Raw genomic sequence first — 11,003 nt, 5'->3', positions numbered from 1 at the left:
CTGATGAGCCTTATGGCACCTTAGGATGGCCTTGTCCAAGCCCATCCGCAGCTTCCATCTGGACTGTTGGTGCCATTGTTGTAAGAATCGTTGTGAATCGGACTGAATGCACTGAATCAACCAAAAGTTTATTAAGGGACCATTCAGCTCGATTTGGTTCAGACTGTGGATCTGCCTAATCGTTTTGAAAAGCAATTCAGGGTCCAATACGATCCTGACAACATTGGTTGGCACTATAGCTCCAACTAAAAAGGTAATTGCCTATGTTAGCTTTTTCTGATCAATTGATTTAGCTTGCTACTTATTTTTCTTCTGTTCAACTAATGAATTTCATTTATTTAACCAATTAGTCTGATTGAAATATTGTAGGGGATGTTTGATTTCCTATCGATATCCACATTTGTTAAGGGTAGGCTTGCCTAGCTTTCAAGATCATAGTCCACGGCCAGGCACAAGTCCAGCATGGTTATTCCCATAGTTACATGCTTCTGCTCTGGTATAACCCTTTCATTCCATGACACTTCGTTAACAGTTTTAGCCACAGTAAGGCTGTGCTAGCTAGCTGGGAGATGGAGAGGGTTAGTGGATTTGGAAAGTGGAAGCCATTAGTTCTTGGAATTCAGTTACCACTTGTAGGATGCAGTAGTTGCCAATTCCTGTTTCCAGTGCAAATACAAATGAGAGGGCATCTCACCTTCTTCCACTTTTTCATAAACTGCTTTCTCAATGTCATTCTCTCAAACAATCCCCACTAAAGTAGTTTAATAAAGCTAAACTCAAAACTCAACTCTTATCCTGACAGACAACTCCCAAAGAATCCTACTTCACTCCGAGTTGGCTATACAACCTGAAGGGTATGCATCACCTCCTGCTTGCAATTGCAGAAAAACATGGATATTTGCTGGAAATTAGTACAATATGATTTAACAGTCAGTTGTAATGTTTGAGTTAATATTTGAGTGTATAAAGGCTAACAACATGCATTCGCTGAAAGCATTTAGTCTCCTATTCACCGACCTGGAGCTATACCTTCCAATGTTCCATGGCACTGAAAATGTATCAGGGCTCAAGTGATTCACTGAAGCAACAAGACCTTAAGAGCTGGTGGCAGGACGGCTTCTGCTGGCGGCAAGATATATCTTCGAGAGCGCGAGAATTGCGAAGTCTTCTTGTCAAGGTGTACTCTGATCTCTCACTTGGATCTTTTTTCTCAGGAATTCCTGTCGTCTAATAGGTGATCTTATTAAGAGACCTAAGAAGATAGCTTTTAACCTAAAATCACAGGGCCCTGTCGACATGACTGAACACACTCGGACACGATGACATGAACGCTCACAAGTACAAATATTAGTTTAGTCTTTTAATCGTTTTTAATTATTTTGAATGACATTTCAATAATTTACATTTTTTATGTATTAAAATATAAAATTTTTATTTTGATTAAAAACTAAAAATCAATGTCCATGTTTTAAAAAATAAAAAAAGTAGAACGTGCATTTTACTTGCGTCACGTGTCAGGTCATACTTGTATCTTTGTCACATAGCTTTTAACCTTATGTCAAAGCACATATTCTTGATTACCTTTTATCAAAGGTTTTGTTATTTTAAAAAAGATCAAATCAAAGCCTTAATTAATTCAAACATGACAAATTATGTGTTTATGCTAATTGATAGAAAAAACCTAATATTCTAACTAAAATCAAATAGATTCATGTCTAACGGTAATTAAAAAAACACAAAAATAACCCTAAAACCATAACTAAATGTTTGTCATTCTAAAAAAATAAATGAAAACCTTAATTCTTACAAACATCATAAATTATGTATTTATGTTAATTGATAAAAAGTGTCTAATATTTTAGCCAAAATCAAATCATAGGAAATTCATAGATTGATGCTTAATGGTAATAAAACAAGAAAGCAGATCAGGTCATGTTGAACATGAGCATTTTTGCTCATGCCGACATTGTGGCTGTCTGTTTGCATTTTGGATGAATGCCACATGGTTTTGTTGACTTTTGAGCTTTTTAAAATGCAAAAGGGATGGCCACGATGTTAGCATGAGCAAAAACGCTCATGTTCAGCATGACCTGATCTGCTTCCCCTAAAAAATACAAAAAAAAAACTTAAAATCATAAACTAAACATTTATGTCATTCTAAAAAACCAAATCAAGACCTTAAATCCTAACCAACATCATTCTTAGATAATGCTAATTAAAAAAAAACTTAATTAATTATTTTCATTTGAAAACCTAAAATAAAAAACATAAATCACAACAAAAATCAAATTTAGGGGTTTGATAACCAAAATCAAGCATTCATTAATTGAATAATAATTAGTGATAACTAAAAAGAAATTAGGAAAAAAAACTTAAAACCCTAATTACAAATTCATGTCGTTTGGAAAAATCCAAATCAATATCCATCATAAAAATAACTCATTTATGCTAATTGAAAAAAATAAAACCCCTAATAATCTAACCAAAATCAAGAATTCATTATTCATGCCTAATGTTAATTTAAAAAAATGAAAAACCTTAAAAACTTAATTAAGCATTCATGCAAAAAACTAAACCCTAACAGTATGTTATGCTAATTAAAAACAAAAACAAAACCCCTAAAATAAAAACCCTCGATCAAACATTTTGTAAAAAAAATGCAATGTAGAATAAGACAACCCAGTCACCATTGCCAAGGGTGTGTGCCAGAGAGAGGTCGTTGATGGACGGACGGACATAGTCCGGCAAGGTTTCAGGAGAGAGATAGAGAGAGAACCGCCGCTGGTGCTGCCGAATAGGTTGCCAGAGTGCTGGAGTCCTCAGTGCCAAATGGCGGACCGCCGTTGGTGCGCACCATTGGAGAGAGAGAGAGAGAGAGAGAGAGAGAGAGAGAGAGGTTGGGGTGGGGTGGAAGGGGAGGGAGGGCCTGGGTACAGGTGTCCCCACCTTGACCCTACTTTACACAAGGTCAGGGTAGGCACTGCCCACTCTGATCCAAACCTCCCTAGCGGGAGAATTTTCCCCAATATTGGTCTGTTGCTGCCCACAAGGGTTCTGCTCCTCTAACTAAGGCAACTTGTGAACATCACCAACTTGACAAGTAGACATCACAAGTTCGAAAGCCACGGTGTGCCATTTGTCGTGAGATTAAAAAACTGAGTGTACTCTTTGATGGTCTAGGAATACGTGGGCTCTGCTCTTCTAAATCCACAAACTGCCTCTGTTTTGCCAATTGTTTCTTAATTTAGATTCTTCCTATCACGCATGTTGGTGATGCTCATCGGCATAATCTTTTTTTTTTATAGGCAAGCTAGGGTTACTAGATATCTCTTAAGCCCCATGTGGCAGAGGGATTCGAACCTAGGCCTTCAGCTTGGCACAGAACCCTGCTTACCACATGGGATACCACCTCGGTGGTCATTGGCATAATCTTGCCTCAGTCTAAACATGTCGAGGCCTACTACCTCTGTCAGACAAACCCACTAGGTTTATCAGATTCATCCTTCATTCATGGACTCGTTGGCAACAGTTATAATGCTCTCGGTGCATTAGTGAGAGTCCGGTTTCATCATATAGTTGCTCGCCACGTGTCCAGCCTTTTCAGCTGGGGAAACGTCGGGAAAACAGGGGCAATGTCTCCCCCGTTTTGCCTTCTCCCTGTGCAACGCCTGTAGGTGCGGTACACAAGGAGAGGGCTGCTGTACAAGTCCGGTTGGCAGGGAGCCCAATGTTCATGAGCGACGTTATCTCCAACAACCACCGGACGTTCATGAGCCCAACGTTCTTCAGGATCTCCATCTCACGGATTGTTTGCCGTCGGGCTGAGGCATCGCAGTCGTGGACGACCTTCAAGGCTAGATCTCGTTGGTGGCACGCCTTGTAGACGGTGTTGCCATTGCTGTGGCTGAGCACCTGCAGGGTCTCGAGGTCGGAGAGTAGTTAGTTGCTTCGTGTGGTTGTTGACCATGCATGGGTGTATGACCATCAAAAGACTTTGATTGCTTGCTTTCGTTCCAAGTATATTGATTCGACTTTAAGAGGCTTGAATGCAAATACATTTACACGTTTGGAAGATTGAAAAACTCTTAGGAAAAGGAAGTTTTGTTTATGAGAGTTTTTGATACGAGAAGTTCTCCAAAAGTTTTTCTCTTATTTGTGTAGCATGACAAAAACAGAGTGGGAAAATGCTAAAAAATGAGAGAAGAGAAAGAAGGTGGTGGTGATGGTTATTGGTGGTGGTGAGATGGATGGTGGTGGTGACGGTGAGATGGTGGGTGGTGGTGGTGGTGAAATGTGGAAATAAAATTTTTTTTGGTAGGAAACATTCCTCCACCACCCTCCGTGGAAGAATGTTTTCTATCAACACGTGTACTTTTTAGTAAAACTCTCTCAAAGAAAAAATCTTTCTCATTTGGGAAGGTGGAAAACGGATTTTCTATTTTTTATCACTTTTCCTACGTCTTTCTTTCCTCCAAACGTGCCTTTAATGAACTGATAAAACAGACAGCACTCACTTGTGTTTTAGCTTAAACACAAAAATATATAATAAACGTGGTCAATTCGCAGCTCAAAATATGATAAATCTGGTCAATCGATTTTTTTAGTGGTATTACCTTTTGCCACTTGAAAAACTAAGCACCTTGGTCAAACTTCTTAACTAAATTGTCACCTCAAGCCTCGAAGAAATCATGCACCATGTAAGTTGTTGGGTAAAAAAAAATCAAACGCTATAATTTCAACCAAAGAAAAAGAGTAAAACTGTTAAGAAAACAATATCATGTTCGTTATATTTTCTAGTTCACAATCATTTATGGTTAAAAATTAATTCCATCTGCATCATTGTCTGAATTAGACCCCCTTTTGGCACATTCTATGAGCTGCTGAATGGTTCGTCTTTTTAAAGTTCATTAACTAAGTTAAGACATTTCTTTTTCTCTTTGGCCCCCTTTTCAATGTGGGACTAAAACCATTTAACCGCTTATCTTAGTTATGTAGGAGAAAATTTTGATAAAATTGCAGTTTGAGAATATTTCAATAAAAAACATACAAGTTCTAAAAAATCACTTAGTGCTTACTAGAAAAGACAAAGTAAATAGAATTATAACAATATCAAATTTGATTCTATTAGATAAATTTCACAGGTCTTTTGAAACTAAGGCCCTATTCGGATGCGTCTTTAGAGGAGAAATAAAATCATAGTGTTGCTGTCTAGATGGAAAAGTTTTACACAGCTTTTAAATATTGGATGTTTATAAATTACATCTAGATTGGATCCAATCGGATCAGGCTCATATGAGTCTAATTCAAGCTTACCCATGACCTTGGTGGACCCAATTTAAATATGTAATTGAATGTGCTTATATTGTAGCTAAAAGGATATTTACATAAGAACCATATTAGGCTGATAGCCTTTGTTAACACAGATCATGGTAGTTTGAAGTTGAACTTAACAGGTTCTGAATCAACCCTGATGAGTTTCTGTCATTAAAACCCTTTACTAAACCAAATTAGTTGAATTTACAATGACACATGAATTATAGGGTAAACATTTGGCAATAATGAAAGTATGGAACTATTTAGTAGAAATCACCTTTATTTTCAATTTTTTGAATATCTGAACCTGCAAATGTAAACTACATAGATTGTTTAGTAGGAAACAGCTTTTGAATAATGTGATTGTGGTGTATAAATAGGTTTTCCAAGGGCTTCAAAAATCAATGGCCTATAATGTACCAAAAATTAGTAGCTCAAAAAATGGTGTTCTTATGTAAAAAAAAAAGTATTCAAGGTATGATCCTTAGTAAACAAACTATATGAAGCACATTTATGTGATTGGATTGAGTTGTTACATGTTGCACCTATGATTTTTACCAGAATAGTTTTGTACCTTCATGAGTTAGTATTGCCATATATATATATATATATATATATATAGCAGCTGCATACCACTTTTTGGTAACCGCCAGTGAACGCGCGGGCGTCATATTGTAAAAAATTAAAGCACCGCTGAAGGTCACGAGGCCTTTAACAATGCTTCTCGAGGTCTGATAAATGTACTTTTCAAGAACACGTGCTAGGCCAGCTGGGCGGTAGGCAGCTACCACCCACTATATATATTATTTATTTATGGAAAAGTGGTAGCGGCTATCACTTTTTGAGCCTTAAATAGGTGTTTTTGGGTTGTTTTTGGCAAATCTGACCTTGCACGGTCGTTTTGCTAGGAAATGACATTTCTATCATGTTTTTCAATAAAAAAAATAACTTTTAAGCATTAAATATTTTTTAAATTTGTAGACTATCAATTTTTAAATCTTATGAAAACTACTTGTGTGTCGGAATTAGACGATCTAAGAGTCTATTCCTATAAAATAAAACATGTAGATCACATTTGTACGGTCAGATTTTATAAAAAATAGAAAAAACCTTTCATAGTGCGATAGGCTCACGGTAGGCACAAAACAGAGAAGGTAGCTACCACCTACTCTCTCTCTCTCTCTCTCTCTCTCTCTCTCTCTATATATATATATATATATATATATATATATATATAGAGAGAGAGAGAGAGAGAGAGAGAGAGAGAGAGAGAGTCACAAAATATGAGATAAGAAAATATGATAACTATTGTGTGAACCAAGATTTTCATGGATTGTCTGTTCTTTTCTCTTGATTCTAATATGAGTATGAATGTGATTTACATGCTTGGTTTTATAAGAACTCACTCTTGGTTTTGATGCATAAATGAGATTTTTTTAGGGATTTAAAATCAATGACTCATAATCTTCATAAATATTTAAGCATTTAAAAATCACATTTTTTCATAAAAAAATACATGATCCAATGGTTGATTCCTATCAATTTCACATGCCAAACATATCCACATTGTAACACCTCAAATTTTTATTGAAAAAAATTCAAAATTTTATTTTTGAAAAAAACAACATAAGTAATATGCACAAGCCATATGCAAACCCAAATAAACTTAGGCGGGTTACAATCAAACCACAATACACACACCACACGACTAAAATAGAGGTTTAAGCAAAATCATTCATTCAAATTTAAAATGTTCAATTGTTAATGAAATCAGAGTCTTAACATATTATCAAAATATCTCAAATGCCTTCAAAGTAAAAAACCAAGAACCGTAAATTCAAGACAAGAGCTATGACAACCGTCCTGATACCACTACAAGCATACTGCATCACCATCTTACTCATTACCTAAAAATTTATAAAAGTATGGGGTTAAATCATGCCCTAATAAGTAACACTCTCCCATATAAACAAGAAATTTCAAGAACACAAAGCATGCAATTAGTACATTAACAAGCATATATCACATATCTCGATTACATTCAAACATATATGAGCACACAGGTAAATACACAATACTAACTTACTCTTTAACATTATACCTGCAATCAAACTTGTCAGTAATCAAGATATTGTACCTTTACATACATTTATTTCATGCACTTCAATATGAAACATGTGAACTATATCTCTAATGCATTATTTTTCTTTTCTTACCCTGAAGGGGCATACTCCTAGGAACTTCAACTTCAATTTAACTTATCCAATAGAATGTTCGTTATGCTATGTATTTTATTATTGCCAAAGATTTAGAAGAATCTGCAAACACACATTAAATTGGTCTAAATCGAAAGGCACTCTAGTGGTTCATAGAATCGATTCCTACTATGCAGAGTCATAGAACTACCTACCTAGGCCTCATCAAGTAGTCCTGGTTCTCTACACCGAGGTTGGGGAACCAAAGAGATGCCTCGCTCTCCAACATAATTATTTCTTTCCTTAATCATGTGTACCGCCTACCCTTTATAAGGTAGATAATGGTTTGAATTAGTTACTTAGTGTTGCTTAATTAGACTCATCAGTCAACTCAAGTGCCTCAGCACCTAGGGCTCTCCAGCATGAGCTTGCACTCAAGACGCTCTCACAATCAACTTAAGATAAACCTCAACTCATTCAAAACCAGGCTCTTGAAAACCTATTCTCACTCTAGGATACCCTTGAGCCCTGACTCACGGTAGCATACTCCCCTCGGAAGTACCCTTGAGTCATTCCTCCCTTAAGGTTTAAGTATGTATGAGTAAGTGTAACTATGATTCATGATATGATGCATACAAACACTGTAGTGGTTCTATAAAATTCGGGCTCGCTCACGAGAAATGTGCACATAGGGTCTCTCATGACCCACAACACATCCAACATGCTATATACATATATCATTCACATACTGCATGATGCACATGCTCACAACATGACATTTATGCTTCACACACGCAATTTACCATCACATGTGGTCCCACCTCATCATGAAGCATCCCATTAGGTAAGCATATCATTCATCATAATCATCATGCATACACATTTATCATGTTGTCATAAATTAAATGCATAAATTTTGGAGCAGTATACTAAATTACACATTCATAACATTCACGTAATTATGATATGTGTCTCATAGCATATGTTCACAATCAATGCATAAAAACAGTAATTAACATAAAATACACTTTTGTTTCAGGCTCTACTTTATTGTACATAAAGCACCACAAGCCTGTCAAAAATTTTAGATGTCAGTTACATATGTCCCCTAACATTTTCAATTGATGGATCTGAAAATTTTGTTACATTTTTACTATAGAAATTCTCGGTTTGAAATTGATTTCTATTGAATTACATAGGTACAAAATTCTATTCCCAAAAGAAACAGTGATTCAAAGGCTTATAGTTTTCTCTATTTTTTGATAATATCCTTATTTGTTAGTCAATAGTATTCACTCTTGCTACAAAACTCTATGCCATTATTTTTAAAAATATTCTGTATTGGACCCCTGTCATGAGATTATACAAGTCCTGATTTTTTATAGGTAATAGAATTTCACCATCTTGGATGAACTTCTGGTACTTACAGGCAAGAGTTATAGATTTTAAATTATCTCTTATGGGTTCTACAAATTGTCTTACAACACATTAAAAAACAAGCCAGAAAATCCATAAAACATATTTACTGATTTTTTTGTGGCAACAACTGCCAGATTTAGTTATGCTCATGGGTAAGATTCCTTGGCTCATATTGCATAAGCTACAACCCTCAAACGAATGACTTTCTGATCAATACCTATTTAATTTGACAGTGTGTATATGTCTACATGACATACGTAAAAGGGTTTCATAAAAAACTGAATAGTCTGAGCATTATGATTTTTTATTGACATCAATCAGTTAAGAAAAATACAACCAACATGTAAAATTCCTAATTTTATTCTATACATAAAGGCACTTATACAAACACATCTATCATGGATTTCTAAGGATGATATACACATAATAATGCAAACATCATGCTGTAACATGGAAAGAAAATCTATACGTACATTAAATCATAACTCAATTCACGTTTTTCCAAGATCTCAAACTATGTCTTTGACAAAAACATGTTTTTCATTCATGAACATAGAATTTAATATAACCAATTTTTTAGATCTCTTTATACCCTCATTCACATCATTCAATCATCTAAACATGTACACAAATCAATAAATATATATTTTTTAAACCTATTTGCATCTATTCTATAAGATTACACAATTTTTTTTCCAAAAACCATTTTGGTAAATCCCCAAAACAACCCTTGGTTATTAAGGAAATCATATTTTTGAAACTCTTTGATATGAGGCATGTCCATTATAGGCATTTACAACTTTTTCTACGGCTGATCCACCATGGATCACCTTAGAACTCGATATTGCATTCTCTATATGCCCAAAATATCTTTTTGAGCCTATACGATATAGGTACCTACCTTGAAAATGATTTTCGATCAATCTGCAAGCCTTCATCTCCTGATATAGCACCTTATAGGAACTCTAATGGTTGTTGGACCTTCCTTCAATGCTTGAAGAAGAAAAGAGAGGGAGAGATAAGAGGTGGGACCCCCCCTTGCTTGCTCTATACCTCTTTCAAAAAATCCAATACAAGTTGGAATTTCAAAAGTTTTTCATTTTTTTCTTATTTTTTCTTCTTTCTTTGCTTGATATATTTTTTTCTTTCTTTAATTCACAAGCAGTTAAAGACGTCCCATATGGGTCGCCCCTTGCCTTGGTTGGCACTTCTCACCCAATTCGGTCTCAAGGCTTTCTTTCCCAAGCCTTGATTCTAAATTGGTAAGTTTTGACTTTCTTATATCTTTTTTTTCACTTGATATATTATTTTTTTTCAAGTAAATTTGGTTTTAGGAAACAAAATTCCAGCCAAGAGGTGTGAGCTCACCTAGGGGGACATCCAATCCTCTTGGTTTGACCTTCTACATTAATTAAATTAATAAGTTTTATTAATTTAAGATAAATTCTAAAATTTTCAATGTGGATCTTAGATCCATTCTAGGTTTTGGATTTCATACATAATCCAAACCCAATTAGTTTCCAAACCTAATTTGGATCCAAACCCATATTCTAAATTCAAATTTAATCAAAATTAAATCCAAACCCAAATTTATGATAAATTTTATTTAAATTCTGATTTACATAAAATTAACCTTGAGTTAAATTCAAATTTTATTTTAACTTTGGATAAAATTCTTGTTCACTTGGAATTAAATTTTGAATTAACGTACATAATTAATTCTAACTCACATGCACATTTAAATAAATAAAAATCCATATTCAAGATATAAAATCATCATTATTTATTTAAATAATTGCCAAAAAATTTATGAGTATTACACACATTATTGAATTTCCAAAAAAAGGTTGAAAATGACCATATTTCTAGTTCTTATATTTTAGTGACTATATATATATAGGAAAGTGGTAGCTGCCTACCACTTTTTTAGCCTATTGTCAGCCTTCCACCAATGAATAGGTGTTTTCGGGTTGTTTTTTGAAAATTTGACATTGTAGATGTGTTGGACATTGTTGACTTGTTAGAAAATGACACTTGGATCATGTTTTTTGGAAAAAAAAATCTTTTTTTAAGCAT

The sequence above is a fragment of the Nuphar pumila genome, chromosome 5, assembly GCF_984573655.1.
Source record: "Nuphar pumila chromosome 5, dmNupPumi1.hap1.1, whole genome shotgun sequence".
NCBI classification, from domain to species: Eukaryota; Viridiplantae; Streptophyta; class Magnoliopsida; order Nymphaeales; family Nymphaeaceae; genus Nuphar; species Nuphar pumila.
Note: the sequence above shows the minus strand (reverse complement) of the source record.